At 38.1% G+C, this 16554-nt stretch overlaps 1 long non-coding RNA gene across 1 annotated transcript; it reads left to right on the forward strand.

Annotated features, from left to right (window-relative positions):
* Window positions 1–2135: 2135 nt before the first annotated feature.
* On the forward strand, window positions 2136–11351 carry LOC147581095 (uncharacterized). The gene is made up of 2 exons (XR_015250843.1): window positions 2136–2387; window positions 10573–11351. It is a non-coding gene; the product is annotated as an uncharacterized LOC147581095 (long non-coding RNA).
* The last annotated feature ends 5203 nt before the right edge of the window (window positions 11352–16554 follow it).

A 16554-nucleotide genomic window follows, 5' to 3' on the forward strand; every position in this document is an offset into this window, starting at 1 on the left:
CTCCCCCGTTCATGCTCTGTCTCTCTCTGTCCCAAAAATAAATAAACGTTGAAAAAAAAAAATTTTAAAAATCTAGCCCATCTACCATTTTTCTCTTTTATTCCTTTCTTCTAGGCCACACTTTCTCTTTTTCCAGTATGCTCCTGAGTTCATCTTTCTTTTAAAGCAGTGCTGACCAAGTTGAGGTATTACACATAATCAATTGGCATGTGGTTTGCACATTTTTTTTTTTTGCACTGGAAGAATGTGGACATGAATTCCTGACTATCTCAGTGTGTAAAATCCTCAACATATAAATCTACGTAAAGTGCAATCATCGTGAGTATTTGGGCAAGTGTGGCTGCCAGTGACTGCAATACCTCTTTGCACGCACTATCAAAGGCATTGAAAAGAGTGTTGGAAAAAAATTTTAGAATGGAAATCACTGCCATTTCACCCTAGATTTCTACAAAGAACACCACAGACCGTGGGGCATGGAAATTTCCATTGAACTATGCTTATTTCTCTCTTGCATTAATTTCAGTTCAAGTTGACTGCTTCAATAAAATAGAAAGCAAAAGCAATGCCAACCCATACCTTTTTCCAGATCATAAAAATTACTATACTCTTGAGAACATAACTCTAGAGAAATATGTTATATGTTATATAAAACAACATTCTGAAATAAAGTAATGAAAGGTATCCTTTTATGAGGAATTAGTTTAATATTTTTTAAAAACTTGATTCTAGATCTAAGGTTATTGGAGGATTAAGTAATGCCTTTAAATTAATACTTGACCCAGTTTAGTTATTTAATAAAGTTTCTGATGTTCCTGTCATTGATATGTATATTAACCACATATGGAAGAATAATATTTGAATATAAAAGCTGAATTATTTCTCTTTGTATGAGTCTAGCAAGAGTGTCTTTATTCTGGTTGATTCTAGTGATATATGAGGAAGTTACCTCAGTGGCACACATTATAGCTACATTAATTGGTGATCTATTTTATTTTGTTTTCTTATGAGTATTTGGGGACTTAAATTCCATTTTGGAACAGAATTATTTTTTTTTATGTTTATTTATTTTGAGGGAGAGAGGTGGGGGGGAGAGAATCCCAAGCAGGATCCAGGGTGTCAGCGCAGAGCCTGATGCAGGGCTCAGTCTCACAAACTGTGAGATCATGACCCAAGCTGAAATCAGGAGTCAGACGTTTAAGTGACTGAGCCACCCAGGTACCCTGAAACAGAATTCTTATGAAAATAAGCACAATCAAATAGATATATATTTTGTTCTTTGCATATAATCAGGCCATTAAGTATTCTGTTTTTTCTTATCTAAGATTTACTCCATAAATCTATCTGAATAGGAGGAATTACCTATTATGATGTTAATAAGTAGCAAGCATACTTCTCCTTGAGAAATTAATAAATAATTGAGTTTCAGGATACTGAAGAACTATAATCATTGGTGAAAGAAATTCCAATGATATTGTCACTGTTGGAAGAAATTTAATATGCTCTTTGCTACAGAAGGGATATATATTAAAATGGTTATAGAAATAAAACATCCAAAGAATAATTAAAATATTAGTACATAAAGCTTCTCCTATCCTCTCATGCATATATGCAAATGAGTTCCTTCCTATGAAATATCAGAGATTTTCTCCATAATTAGCTTAAGGGAATTATGTGACCTAGAACAGAAATTTCAAATGGTAGTACCCCAAACATTCATAGTTCTTGGTACTTGCTTTCTGTTATAGACCTCTAATGAAAAAAAGATTCAATACTTTAGAACTCACAAGTGGCTTGTAAGAATGCATGACTCTGAGAATTTTAGGGTGAGAATATAACACTGTTTTGGGGCACCTGGGTGGCTCAGTCGGTTAAGCATCCAACTTCATGGTTCATGGGTTCAAGCCCTGCCTCAGGCTCTGTGCTGACAGTGTGGAGCCTGCCTGGGATTCTGTCTCTAACCTCCCACCTCTCTCTCCCTCTCTCTCTTTCTCTTTCTCTCTCTCTATCCCCCTCCCCCACTCACATTTTCTCCTTCTTTCAAAAGTAAATACTTAAAAAAATAAAAGAATGTAACACTGCAACATTTAATAAAGAAGAGATATTAAGCTTACACCCTTTTCCCCTTATTTATGTGAAACGGTGGAAACAGCATGTAGTAATTAAGTGGTAAATATTGTACAAATGTAAAAATTAATTCATTAATTTGCTCAATAAGTTTTTTCTTTTCCCCAGAAATCACGGTGTACTGCATTGCTGCAGGAGCTGTATATATGGACGTGAAGCACATATTAGTGCTAGGGGCAGTCAAGTACAAAGAGCACTATAACACAGAGAGTACTCAGTGCTATAATAGAACAAAGAGCAAAGTCATCCAGGAACAACACATGGTAGGTTCTCGGAGAAAGGGCAAAAAATTGGGAAATGGCTGTCAAATGGAGTCACAGTATCAAAAAGTGCATAAACGATTTGTAAAAATCAGCATATATTTAAAAATAAGTAAGATAACTTCCAATAATTCTTATTTTAGATTAAAAAAAAACAGTATTAAAGGATAGTGATTAGAGAGTGGGGTTGAGAGCCATTTTATTTAGGCCTATGAAGTTGTACTTTTGACAGAGATCTGAAAAATGAGAAGAAACCATAGAATCTTAAGGAAGGGCATACCAGATAACAATAACTACTAGTGCAAATGGCCTGAGGCAGGAAAAAGTTTGACATGTTCAAAGACAAAGAGAAGGGCAGTAGAACAGTGTGGGTTTACAGGAGAATAAACTCAGGGGATCTTGTATGACTTAAGCTCATAGATGTAAAGACTTGTGTATTGATTTAGCCTTGCAGGCAATGTAAGAATTCTTAATTATAATGGAGAATCTTAAGCTGGGGAATAAATCCTAGGTCAATTGTTCACTTCTGTATCACTGTACCTAGAAGTAGGCTGGCCACAAAGTAGTTACTCAATAAGTATTTACAGTGAATACATGATTGCTAAGGCAATGTTTGAAAAGTGGTGATTAAAATATGAAAAGAGAACTCAGATCCATTACTTACTTTCTCTATATGTCATGCTATCACTATTACATGATTTTTAAAAACATCATTAAAAAAGACATGATCATTTAAGCCGGCCGAAATAATCCAATTTATTTTCTGCACCCATAGTTTATAGTTTTTAGTTTATATCATTATGTAAGAATACTAGTAGTGGCCTTGGGACAGCTGTCAAGGAATATCTTCTTAAGAGGATGATACATCTAAAACCTTAGACCTTTGTTGAGATTTTATGTGTTATTATTTAAAAGACAATTTAATCGGGAACCAAAGCTTTTTATGGGGCACCCTTGTCAATCCAGGGCTCACACTGGCATATCACTTTACTAGTATCTACTACATAAAAAAATAAAAATAAAAATAAAAAACTTCAGAATAGTTTTAAATCTCACAACTTAGACATTTTTTATAATGATTTAAGAAATAAAATATACTACAACTTAAAAAAAAAAAAAACCTTAGATCCTTGGAATGGATGAGAATCTGTGAATATGATGGCTTGTGATTAAATTTTCATTTTCGAAGAGATTGAAAAAGCACAACGATAAAGCTGGTTCATTCTTACATAATATGCTCAGTTAATCTTAGGAGAGCACCTCAAACAACAAAAAGCATTCAGAAAATCCAAATCTTCTGAAACTTTCTAATCCTTGCGTGCAATGCTGTTCAAAATTGGATTTCTTTGGAATTGTTCTATTGTATTTGTGTCAAAACAGGTAATATTTTTCTGGTCCACTAAACTAAACCTTATTTCAACTTTGATGGATATAAAATAGCTCCTTTTTATCTGGGAAGGATATAGCACATAGTGCTTATGATTTTCTCTCAAAGAAACCTATTTTGTTCATACTGTGGAACTAGTACATCGACTCTGCAAGCTTTTGACATGAAAATCTCATGTAGACTCTCTTCTTACCTATACCAAATGGGATTATTAAATGAAATATTAATATGTGCAATTACCTGGACTGATAACAATGAACAAGAAGAAATCAGAGAAGGAAAAGCATATAAACAATGAATATTCACTCAGGGGACTCTCTGAAAAGTTATTTTAAGATGATTTTAAGAGCAATTTTAAGTTCACAGCAAAACCTGTTTTTTTTAAATGTTATTTTTATTTTTTATTTTTTTTATATGAAATTTATTGTCAAATTGGTTTCCATACAACACCCAGTGCTCATCCCAAAAGGTGCCCTCCTCAATACCCATCACCCACCCTCTCCTCCCTCCCACCCCCCATCAACCCTCAGTTTGCTCTCAGTTCTCAACAGTCTCTTATGCTTTGGCTCTCTCCCACTCTAACCTCTTTTTTTTTTTTTTTTGTTCCCCTCCCCCATGGGTTTCTCTTAAGTTTCTCAGGATCCACATAAGAGTGAAACCATATGGTATCTGTCTTTCTCTGTATGGCTTATTTCACTTAGCATCACACTCTCCAGTTCCATCCACGTTGCTACAAAAGGCCATATTTCATTTTTTCTCATTGCCACGTAGTACTCCATTATGTATATAAACCACAATTTCTTTATCCATTCATCAGTTGATGGACATTTAGGCTCTTTCCATAATTTGGCTATTGTTGAGAGTGCTGCTATGAACATTGGGGTACAAGTGCCCCTATGCATCAGTACTCCTGTGTCCCTTGGATAAATTCCTAGCAGTGCTATTGCTGGGTCATAGGGTAGGTCTATTTTTAATTTTCTGAGGAACCTCCACACTGCTTTCCAGAGCGGCTGCACCAATTTGCATTCCCACCAACAGTGCAAGAGGGTTCCCGTTTCTCCACATCCTCTCCAGCATCTATAGTCTCCTGATTTGTTCATTTTGGCCACTCTGACTGGCGTGAGGTGATATCTGAGTGTGGTTTTGATTTGTATTTCCCTGATAAGGAGCGACGCTGAACATCTTTTCATGTGCCTGTTGGCCATCCGGATGTCTTCTTTAGAGAAGTGTCTATTCATGTTTTCTGCCCATTTCTTCACTGGATTATTTGCTTTTCGGGTGTGGAGTTTGGTGAGCTCTTTATAGATTTTGGATACTAGCCCTTTGTCCGATATGTCATTTGCAAATATCTTTTCCCATTCCGTTGGTTGCCTTTTAGTTTTGTTGGTTGTTTCCTTTGCTGTGTAGAAGCTTTTTATCTTCATAAGGTCCCAGTAATTCACTTTTGCTTTTAATTCCCTTGCCTTTGGGGATGTGTCAAGTAAGAGATTGCTACGGCTGAGGTCAGAGAGGTCTTTTCCTGCTTTCTCCTCTAAGGTTTTGATGGTTTCCTGTCTCACATTCAGGTCCTTTATCCATTTTGAGTTTATTTTTGTGAATGGTGTGAGAAAGTGGTCTAGTTTCAACCTTCTGCATGTTGCTGTCCAGTTCTCCCAGCACCATTTGTTAAAGAGACTGTCTTTTTTCCATTGGATGTTCTTTCCTGCTTTGTCAAAGATGAGTTGGCCGTACGTTTGTGGGTCTAGTTCTGGGGTTTCTATTCTATTCCATTGGTCTATGTGTCTGTTTTGGTGCCAATACCATGCTGTCTTGATGATGACAGCTTTGTAGTAGAGGCTAAAGTCTGGGATTGTGATGCCTCCTGCTTTGGTCTTCTTCTTCAAAATTACTTTGGCTATTCGGGGCCTTTTGTGGTTCCATATGAATTTTAGGATTGCTTGTTCTAGTTTCGAGAAGAATGCTGGTGCAATTTTGATTGGGATTGCATTGAATGTGTAGATAGCTTTGGGTAGTATTGACATTTTGATAATATTTATTCTTCCAATCCATGAGCAGGGAATGTCTTTCCATTTCTTTAAATCTTCTTCAATTACCTTCATAAGCTTTCTATAGTTTTCAGCATACAGATCCTTTACATCTTTGGTTAGATTTATTCCTAGGTATTTTATGCTTCTTGGTGCAACTGTGAATGGGATCAGTTTCTTTATTTGTCTTTCTGTTGCTTCATTGTTAGTGTATAAGAATGCAACTGATTTCTGTACATTGATTTTGTATCCTGCAACTCTGCTGAATTCATGTATCAGTTCTAGCAGACTTTTGGTGGAGTCTATCGGATTTTCCATGTATAATATCATGTCATCTGCAAAGAGCGAAAGCTTGACTTCATCTTTGCCAATTTTGACGCCTTTGATTTCCTTTTGTTGTCTGATTGCTGTTGCTAGAACTTCCAGCACTATGTTAAACAACAGCGGTGATAGTGGGCATCCCTGTCGTGTTCCTGATCTCAGGGAAAAAGCTCTCAGTTTTTCCCCGTTGAGGATGATGTTAGCTGTGGGCTTTTCATAAATGGCTTTTATGATCTTTAAGTATGTTCCTTCTATCCCGACTTTCTCAAGGGTTTTTATTAAGAAAGGGTGCTGGATTTTGTCAAAGGCCTTTTCTGCATCGATTGACAGGATCATATGGTTTTTCTCTTTTTTTTTGTTAATGTGATGTATCACATTGATTGATTTGCGAATGTTGAACCAGCCCTGCATCCCAGGAATGAATCCCACTTGATCATGGTGAATAATTCTTTTTATATGCCGTTGAATTCGATTTGCTAGTATCTTATTGAGAATTTTTGCATCCATATTCATCAGGGATATTGGCCTGTAGTTCTCTTTTTTTACTGGGTCTCTGTCTGGTTTAGGAATCAAAGTAATACTGGCTTCATAGAATGAGTCTGGAAGTTTTCCTTCCCTTTCTATTTCTTGGAATAGCTTGAGAAGGATAGGTATTATCTCTGCTTTAAACGTCTGGTAGAACTCCCCTGGGAAGCCATCTGGTCCTGGACTCTTATTTGTTGGGAGATTTTTGATAACCGATTCAATTTCTTCGCTGGTGATGGGTCTGTTCAAGCTTTCTATTTCCTCCTGATTGAGTTTTGGAAGAGTGTGGGTGTTCAGGAATTTGTCCATTTCTTCCAGGTTGTCCAATTTGTTGGCATATAATTTTTCATAGTATTCCCTGATAATTGTTTGTATCTCTGAGGGATTGGTTGTAATAATTCCATTTTCATTCATGATTTTATCTATTTGGGTCATCTCCCTTTTCTTTTTGAGAAGCCTGGCTAGAGGTTTGTCAATTTTGTTTATTTTTTCAAAAAACCAACTCTTGCTTTCGTTGATCTGCTCTACAGTTTTTTTAGATTCTATATTGTTTATTTCTGCTCTGATCTTTATTATTTCTCTTCTTCTGCTGGGTTTAGGCTGCCTTTGCTGTTCTGCTTCTAGTTCCTTTAGGTGTGCTGTTAGATTTTGTATTTGGGATTTTTCTTGCTTCTTGAGATAGGCCTCGATTGCAATGTATTTTCCTCTCAGGACTGCCTTTGCTGCATCCCAAAGCGTTTGGATTGTTGTATTTTCATTTTCGTTTGTTTCCATATATTTTTTAATTTCTTCTCTAATTGCCTGGTTGACCCACTCATTCGTTAGTAGGGTGTTCTTTAACCTCCATGCTTTTGGAGGTTTTCCAGACTTTTTTCTGTGGTTGATTTCAAGCTTCACAGCATTGTGGTCTGAAAGTATGCATGGTATGATTTCAATTCTTGTAAACTTATGAAGGGCTGTTTTGTGACCCAGTATATGATCTATCTTGGAGAATGTTCCATGTGCACTCGAGAAGAAAGTATATTCTGTTGTTTTGGGATGCAGAGTTCTAAATATATCTGTCAAGTCCATCTGATCCAATGTCTCATTCAGGGCCCTTGTTTCTTTATTGACTGTGTGTCTAGATGATCTATCCATTTCTGTAAGTGGGGTGTTAAAGTCCCCTGCAATTACCACATTCTTATCAATAAGGTTGCTTATGTTTATGAGTAATTGTTTTATATATTTGGGCGCTCCGGTATTCGGCGCATAGACATTTATAATTGTTAGCTCTTCCTGATGGATAGACCCTGTCACTATTATATAATGTCCTTCTTCATCTCTTGTTACAGCCTTTAATTTAAAGTCTAGTTTGTCTGATAGAAGTATGGCTACTCCAGCTTTCTTTTGGCTTCCAGTCGCATGATAAATAGTTCTCCATCCCCTCACTCTCAATCTAAAGGTGTCCTCAGGTCTAAAATGAGTCTCTTGTAGACAGCAAATAGATGGGTCTTGTTTTTTTATCCATTCTGATACCCTATGTCTTTTGGTGGGCACATTTAATCCATTTACATTCAGTGTTATTATAGAAAGATATGGGTTTAGAGTCATTGTGATGTCTGTATGTTTTATGCTTGTAGTGATGTCTCTGGTACTTTGTCTCACAGGGTCCCCCTTAGGATCTCTTGGAGGGCTGGTTTAGTGGTGACAAATTCCTTCAGTTTTTGTTTGTTTGGGAAGACCTTTATCTCTCCTTCTATTCTAAATGACAGACTTGCTGGATAAAGGATTCTCGGCTGCATATTTTTTCTGTCTAGCACACTGAAAATCTCGTGCCAATTCTTTCTGGCCTGCCAAGTTTCAAAAGAGAGATCAGTCACGAGTCTTATAGGTCTCCCTTTATATGTGAGGGCACGTTTACCCCTTGCTGCTTTCAGAATTTTCTCTTTATCCTTGTATTTTGCCAGTTTCACTATGATATGTCGTGCAGAAGATCGATTCAAGTTACGTCTGAAGGGAGTTCTCTGTGCCTCTTGGATTTCAATGCCTTTTTCCTTCCCCACTTCAGGGAAGTTCTCAGCTATGATTTCTTCAAGTACCCCTTCAGCACCTTTCCCTCTCTCTTCCTCCTCTGGGATACCAATTATGCATATATTATTTCTTTTTAGTGTATCACTTAGTTCTCTAATTTTCCCCTCATACTCCTGGATTTTTTTATCTCTCTTTTTCTAGCTTCCTCTTTTTCCATAACTTTATCTTCTAGTTCACCTATTCTCTCCTCTGCCTCTTCAATCCGAGCCGTGGTGGTTTCCATTTTGTTATGCATTTCGTTTAAAGCGTTTTTCAGCTCCTCGTGACTGTTCCTTAGTCCCTTGATCTCTGTAGCAAGAGATTCTCTGCTGTCCGCTATACTGTTTTCAAGCCCAGCGATTAATTTTATGACTATTATTCTAAATTCACTTTCTGTTATATTATTTAAATCCTTTTTGATCAGCTCATTAGCTGTTGTTATTTCCTGGAGATTCTTCTGAGGGGAATTCTTCCGCTTGGTCATTTTGGATAGTCCCTGGCGTGGTGAGGACCTGCAGGGCACTTCCCCTGTGCTGTGGTGTATAACTGGAGTTGGTGGGCGGAGCCGCAGTCAGACCTGATGTCTGCCCCCAGCCCACCGCTGTGTCCACAGTCAGACTGGTGCGTGCCTTCTCTTCCCCTCTCCTAGGGGCGGGATTCACTGTGGGGTGGGGTGGCCTGTCTGGGCTACTTGCACACTGCCAGGCTTGTGATGCTGGGGATCTGGCGTCTTAGCTGGGGTGGGTAGGCAAGGTGCACAGGGGCAGGAGGGGCAGGCTTAGCTTGCTTCTCCTTAGGTGATCCTCTTCAGGAGGGGCCCTGTGGCAGCAGGAGGGAGTCAGATCCGCTGCCGGAGGTTTGGCACCGCAGAAGCGCAGAGTTGGGTGTTTGCGCGGAGCGAGCAAGTTCCCTGGCAGGAACTGGTTCTCTTTGGGATTTTGGCTGGGGGATGGGCGGGGGAGATTGCGCTGGCGAGCGCCTTTGTTCCCCACCAAACTGAGCTCTGTCGTCCGGGGGCTCAGCAGCTCTCCTTCCCTTTGTCCTCCAGCCTTCCCGCTTTCTGAGCAGAGCTGTTAACTTATGACCTCCCAGACGCTAAGTCGCGCTTGCTGTCGGAACACAGTCCGTCAGGCCCCTCCGCTTTTTGCAAGCCAGACTCGGGGGCTCTGCTTGGCCGGCGAGCCGCCCCTCCACCCCGGCTCCCTCCCGCCAGTCCGTGGAGCGCGCACCGCCTTGCCGCCCTTCCTACCCTCTTCCGTGGGCCTCTCGTCTGCGCTTGGCTCCGGCGACTCCGTTCTGCTAATCCTCTGGTGGTTTTCTGGGTTATTTAGGCAGGTGTAGGTGGAATCTAAGTGATCAGCAGGACGCGCGGTGAGCCCAGCGTCCTCCTACGCCGCCATCTTCCCTCTCTCTAAATGTTATTTTTAAATGTTTATTCATTTTTGAAAGACAGAGAGAGACAGAGCACAAGCAGGGGTGGGGCAGAGAGAGGGGGACACGGTCTCTGAAGCAGGTTCCAGGCTCTGAGCTGTCAGCACAGAGCCTGATGAGGGGCTTGAACCCCAGAACCATGAGATCATGACCTGAGCTGAAGTCGGATGCTTAATCGGCTGAGCCCCCCAGGTGCCCAAAACCTGTTTTTTAAAAACAATATGTACATAAAATGCAAGAAGGGAGTATGTAGGCAAGAGTAAATCAAAGTAGCAAAATATGTAAGAATATGACAGTAATAATGGCAAGTATTTATTGAGCACTTCAGATGCTATTTAAAATACTCTATATGAAAAAAAATAAATAAATAAAATAAAATACTCTATATGTTATTTAATTTAACCTTCACAATAATGTTATGATAGCTACCATTACTTTCTTCTTTTTACAGATGAAGAAACCAAGAGCAGAATGGTTAAGTACCTTACAACCCCCCATTTAGTAAGTGAAGGGGACATATTTGAATGAACACAGGTAGCATGTTCCAGAAACCTATGGGGCAGCTTGAGAGGCATCGCTTCGATTTCCCTCCAAGAAAGTTGGCTGTTTGGCCGCAAGAAACACAGTTGGCTGACAGTGCCTCATTACAATATCTAAATTTTTGAACCAATGTTACACTCTTCCCAGGCTTTCCCCAGCCAATGAGGAGCATGGCAGAGATGCTGGAGTCTGGCATTTCTACCTATTGTGAGCCTGCTCTATGGGTAATTTTGCTCCAAAGCTCCTTTGGCCAGATGAGAATGTGACAGAATTCTATATCAGTTTAAGACTTTCTTCTCTTTTCACAGAAGACAGATCTGGATTGCATTCTGAAGCCTCTTCCTGCACACCCCCTCCCTCCCTAATTAAACTTCTGCATTCCTAAATCCAGTTCATGGTCTGTTTCCCAGAGACACAACTCAGACACAGTCACTCTCAATTACTCTGTGATGATGACTCCAAGAAAACACAGAAAAAATGAATTTGTGACTTAATGAAATTAACAATGTGTTTTATATACTATATGCTAAACACTATGCTAAATGTTTTCTATTTACAGTGTATGTTCCTTAAGTGCTTAACAAACCTTAAATGGTTATATGTATTTTTTTTTCAGAATTACAGATGAAGAAAACTTCTAAAAGCTAAGAAAGTCACTCAAACCAATAAACAAAACAGAATTAAGATTCACATCCATGTGTTCTTGAGTCCATTACGACACCAATTTTAAAATAAAAAAAAAATCTATACTCTTCTAAAGTTACTTGTAGAGATGAGAAGAAAAACTGGACATACTGCTTAGTGAAAATTATAACAAAGGAAGGAAGAATATTCAAACATTCCTTGAATTCCATCTTTTGTAGCAAAGAAAATAACTTTCAAGCTAAAAATCTAGAACAATATACAAAAGATATTACTGCTTGAGGTAATATGTAAATGGTCTGAGACACTCCCTAGTTACTTTAAATTAACCCGTCTCGAAACAGAAGATTTATACACTAGGGAGCCGTAGAAATGTACAAATATGATCTCAGAGTCACTGCCATAAATATTTTAATTATTCAGGAAGAGAAAAATGCAGGACAACCAGAAAGAAGCAAATGACTCAATTTTCAAAAAGAGGAAATGTGTGGCTACATTATATATTGACTTCTGGATAAAAAAAAATATGGAATGGCTCTCAATTAGACTTAATTTGTATTTTTTTAAAAATTTATATGAAGTCCAACTAAAAAGATCAAGAAAAATACATGAAAGATTATACAACGTACAGAAACTAGAAATACCCTATCACACATATATACAGATACAGATACATTAAGAACGAAATTTGGTTTTCTTCACAAATTGTTTTATAATTTTCCAAAGTCTACACAGTGAATGATAGCTTAGAGTCATCAGTCTAAATATCAGCAAGAATTCACACAGGCAGGGCCTCTCGTTTCCACTCTCTGTTGCTTCCTTGATTTGTCACCAAGAGGTTAAGTGTTGTCTTATTCTGTTCAGGCTGCTGTAACAAGATTCCACAGACTGAATAACTTACAAACAACGAAACCTTATTTCTCACAGTTCTGGAGGCTGGAAGTCTGAGATCAATGCATTGGCATAGTCACGTTTCGGTAAAGGCTCTCTTTCTGGTTCACAGCCAGTGCCTTCTCTCAGTTCTCACACAGCCAAAGGTCTTTCAGCACTTTCCTTCCTTCCTTCCTTCCTTCCTTCCTTCCTTCCTTCCTTCCTTCCTTCCTTCCTTCCTTCCTTCCTTCCTTCCTCCCTCCCTCCCTCCCTCCCTTCCTTCCTTCCCTTCCTTCCTTCCCTCCTTCCTTCCTTCCTTCCTTCCTTCCTTCCTTCCTTCCTTCCTTCCTTCCTTCATGTAAATTCCAGTTACCTAACATATAGTGTAATATTAGTTTCAGGTGTTCACAATAGTGATTCAACAGTTCCAAACAACACCTGGTGTTCATCACAGCAAGTGAACTCCTTAATCCCCATCACCCGTTTAATCCATCCCCCTACTGCCCCTCTCTAATAGCACTCAAGAGGGCTCTGCTCCCATGACTTAAGAACCTCCCAAAGGTCCCACACCTCTTAATACCATCATCTTTGGGGATTAGGATTTTAACATGTGAATTTGGGGGGGGGGGACACAAACACTCAGCCCATAACAAGTATCCTCAGGAACCTGGCAATAGGGCTTCCATTGTCTTAAGCTCAAAATTCAGAGACGCAGTGATCTCCAATCATATGGAGAGCAAAGAAGCTAGTGAAATTATGTTTTTGTTGAGTTGTGAGGTTTTCAAAAATTATTAGGTAAGTCAGGTTTTTCTTTTATTTGTTTTTTAAAAAAATATGAGTCTCTAGAAAAGACCCAAGATTTCTGGGTTTTTAGAGTATGTTTATTTTTTTAGAGAGGGAGAGAGAGAGAGCAGGAGCAGGGGAGAGGCAGTGAGAGGGGGAGAGAGAACCAAACAAGAACAATGCTTCCAGCACAGAGCATGAGGCAGGGCTTGAATTCAGAAGCCTGAGATCATGACCTGAGCAGAAATCAAGAGTTGGATGCTTAACCACCTGAGCTACCCAGGTGCCCCAGAATTTTTTGGGTTTAAACTCCAGTCTCCTTCTCTAACCAGTACTGTGACAAGCCACTTCATTTTTCTGGGACTATAATTTTCTTATATTAAAATCAGTACATTTCTAAGGTTACTTGGAGATAGAAATTTCTCTGACTGTATAAAAGGTCTATTAATGAGTGCATTACCACTGTAGTGAGTAGAGGTCATGATGAGCAGAAGAATATCTTTTACTTCATTTTTTTTTAATGTTTGTCATTTGCACATGGCAAGAAAGCTTAATAAAAATCAGCAGATCACCCAAGGAAGTATCAGGACTGCTTCTTACTAAGTTGAATAAGAATAAGTAAGAAGTTTGTAAAATACTTTAACTCCAGAAAAAGAAAAGCCATTTAAAATGTGGTTCATACTGAGCACTTATTACACATTATGTCATCTTAAAAAATGCTTTTCAACTTTAAAATTTGCCTAGAACTTATGAGAAAGGTGATACTATATTACAGTGGGCAAAAGATGAACTTTTCAATAGAGGACCTAGGATCAAATTGGGCATCTGTAAGAAAAATGTGTCTGGCCACTTACCATATAAAAATAGCCAGTTCAAAATGCATATCTAAAAGTGAAAGGTAAAATAATAAAGTTTTTATTAAAAAGGAATCTTTGTGAACTTGGTAATGCAAAGATTTTTTATTTTATTTTATTTTTTTTCAACGTTTATTTATTTTTGGGACAGAGAGAGAGACAGAGCATGAACGGGGGAGAGGCAGAGAGAGAGGGAGACACAGAATCGGAAACAGGCTCCAGGCTCTGAGCCATCAGCCCAGAGCCCGACGCGGGGCTCGAACTCCCGGACCGCGAGATCGTGACCTGGCTGAAGTCGGACGCTTAACTGACTGCGCCACCCAGGCGCCCCGTAAAGATTTTTTAAATAGGACTCCAAGGTAGTATTCACAAGAGAAAAACTTAATCAGCTGTATTAGAATAAAATTAAGAATTTTTGTTATCAATAACCACCTTTCAGAGAGTGATAAAAAATCTGTAAATCATGAAACATTTTCATAAAACAAATATTCAACAAAAGCCTGTATTAAGAACCCCTACCAATAAGAAAACAAGATAATTCAATAGAAAAATGGGCAGACATTAACACTTAATAAAAGAGCATATCCAAAAGTTTAATATATATGTTAAAAGGTGCTCAACATGTTAATACATATGATAAGTATTAGGGATTTGATAATTAAATCCTAATAAAAACCCACTGCATACCCATCAGAAGGAAAAAAGAAGAACATAGAAGTATTAGGCAATGACAAAAATACGAAATAACCAGAACCCCAATGCACAGACGGTGGGAGTATCAGCTAATAAAACACTTATTTTTTAAGTTTAATTATTCATTTTTGAGAAAGCAAGTAAGCACATGCACACAAGTGAGCTGGAGGTGGGGAGGGGCAGAGGAAAACAGAAAGGGAGAATCTCAAGCACTGTCAATGCAGTGCTGGACCCGAGGCTAGATCTCACCAACAGAACCCTCAGATCATGACCTGAGCTAAAATCAAGAGCTTGACATTTAACCAACTGAGTTATCCAGGTGCCCCAACAATTTAGAAAATTAGATGCTCATACTACTAAAACTATATATACGTAAGACTATATAACAATATAACACATACATAATAATATAGCAATTGTACCCCTAAGAATATATTTAACAATAAGCAAATATATTCCCTTGAAACATCTACTCTAATTGTCACAGCAAAAATATTTATATGTTCCAAACTGAAAACTATTCAAATTAACAATAATAATAGAATAAATTGCATAAATACCACTTGGCACTGAGAAAGAATAAACCAAAACTACATACAATATGAATGAAGATTAAAAAAAATAATATTGAAAGAAGCCAGACACAAAAGACTATATATTTAGGACCCTATTTGTATTAAGTGCATAAACAGAAAAAAAACAAAAACAAAACTGGGCTGCTGTTAGCACATGTAACATTGTTGTGCAAGCAGCCAAAAGGCACCCTTTCTTCAGGCTGATGAAGAGCATATGGCTTGGTTGATGGAGAGGGATGAATTTTAGCTCCTGCCAATGTTCATCACTGGCCATCCTTATGCAGGACACAATTGTGTGTGGAGGTTCTGGGGCTTCCTCCCACTCATAAGAAACTACTCTGAGAAGAAATGCTGATCTTCTTGCCCTATAAATATCACCAATCTTTCCTCTTTTCTTTTACTCCTCCCATACTATCTTCTTGAAACCAAGGGGACACTTCATATTTACAGAATAAATGATCAACAATAATCAATGAGAACTTTAAATGGCAATGTGTAATCTGACAGCTGTCGTCCCCCAAAGCAGTATTCTATAGGTGGAAAAAGGAATATAATTCATGAGAACCCTAAATCTTAGGAGCCCAAAGAGTAGATGGCCATTAAGAGAAGACAAGAAGCAAAAATAACTACAAAACAGGTGAATACATCACAGAAATTTAGTATTAAAATGTTTATATCAATGTCCTCTCCAACTGATTTATAAAGAGGTTTTGGCACATAACCCAGAGGTTAAAACAAGAAGAAGAAAGAGTATATATTCTGTGTGTTGGCAATTATTGAGTATGGACAAATCTCACCCTGTTTAACAATGAGTAAATACAAAGGAAAGAGAAAAAAATTTTTGTGACTATTTTTATCTAAAGCAGATTTTAAGAGTATATGGCCTCTGTAAAAGAAGAATAGAATATGATGAAGAAGAAACTTAGTAATTGAAGTAAATGAGAAGATAGTTTACAAGGAAATTAAAACAACCGGATCCCTGTTAATGATGGTAAAAGGAAAATTAGTGCCATAGAACTCTGGATCAGTAAAGTAAAGGATACAATTGACCAGTTTTCATGTATGTAGAGGAAAAAAAGCAAAATAATGTATGTGATTTAAAAAAAAAGCTAATAAAATTGGGGGATAGACAACAATAGCATAGATGTTGTCATTGATTGTACTACTGTTTACAATAAGGTGCTCCCTGCCCTGTAAGAAGATAATATATTTCTACCCAAATCAACATGGCTTACAGTGCCTTCCTGGAGTGGAGTATGCTTCTGTATTTTCAAATTTGGTCATGGGTTGCTTGGGTTAAGAAAACATGGTGGAAATAATAGTATGTAACTTCCAAGATGAACTTCTGGACAATACTCCATGTTTCTACCATCTCCCTTACTATTCCTTCTGCCACAGGAATGGCAAACTCCAAAAAGGAGCTACTCCTTTTTGATCAACCTAGATCACAGAATAAAAAATATATAAGTTGTAACA

This window comes from Puma concolor, chromosome B2, assembly GCF_028749965.1.
Source record: "Puma concolor isolate L17-30 chromosome B2, mPumCon1.1.hap2, whole genome shotgun sequence".
In the NCBI taxonomy this organism is placed as follows: Eukaryota; Metazoa; Chordata; class Mammalia; order Carnivora; family Felidae; genus Puma; species Puma concolor.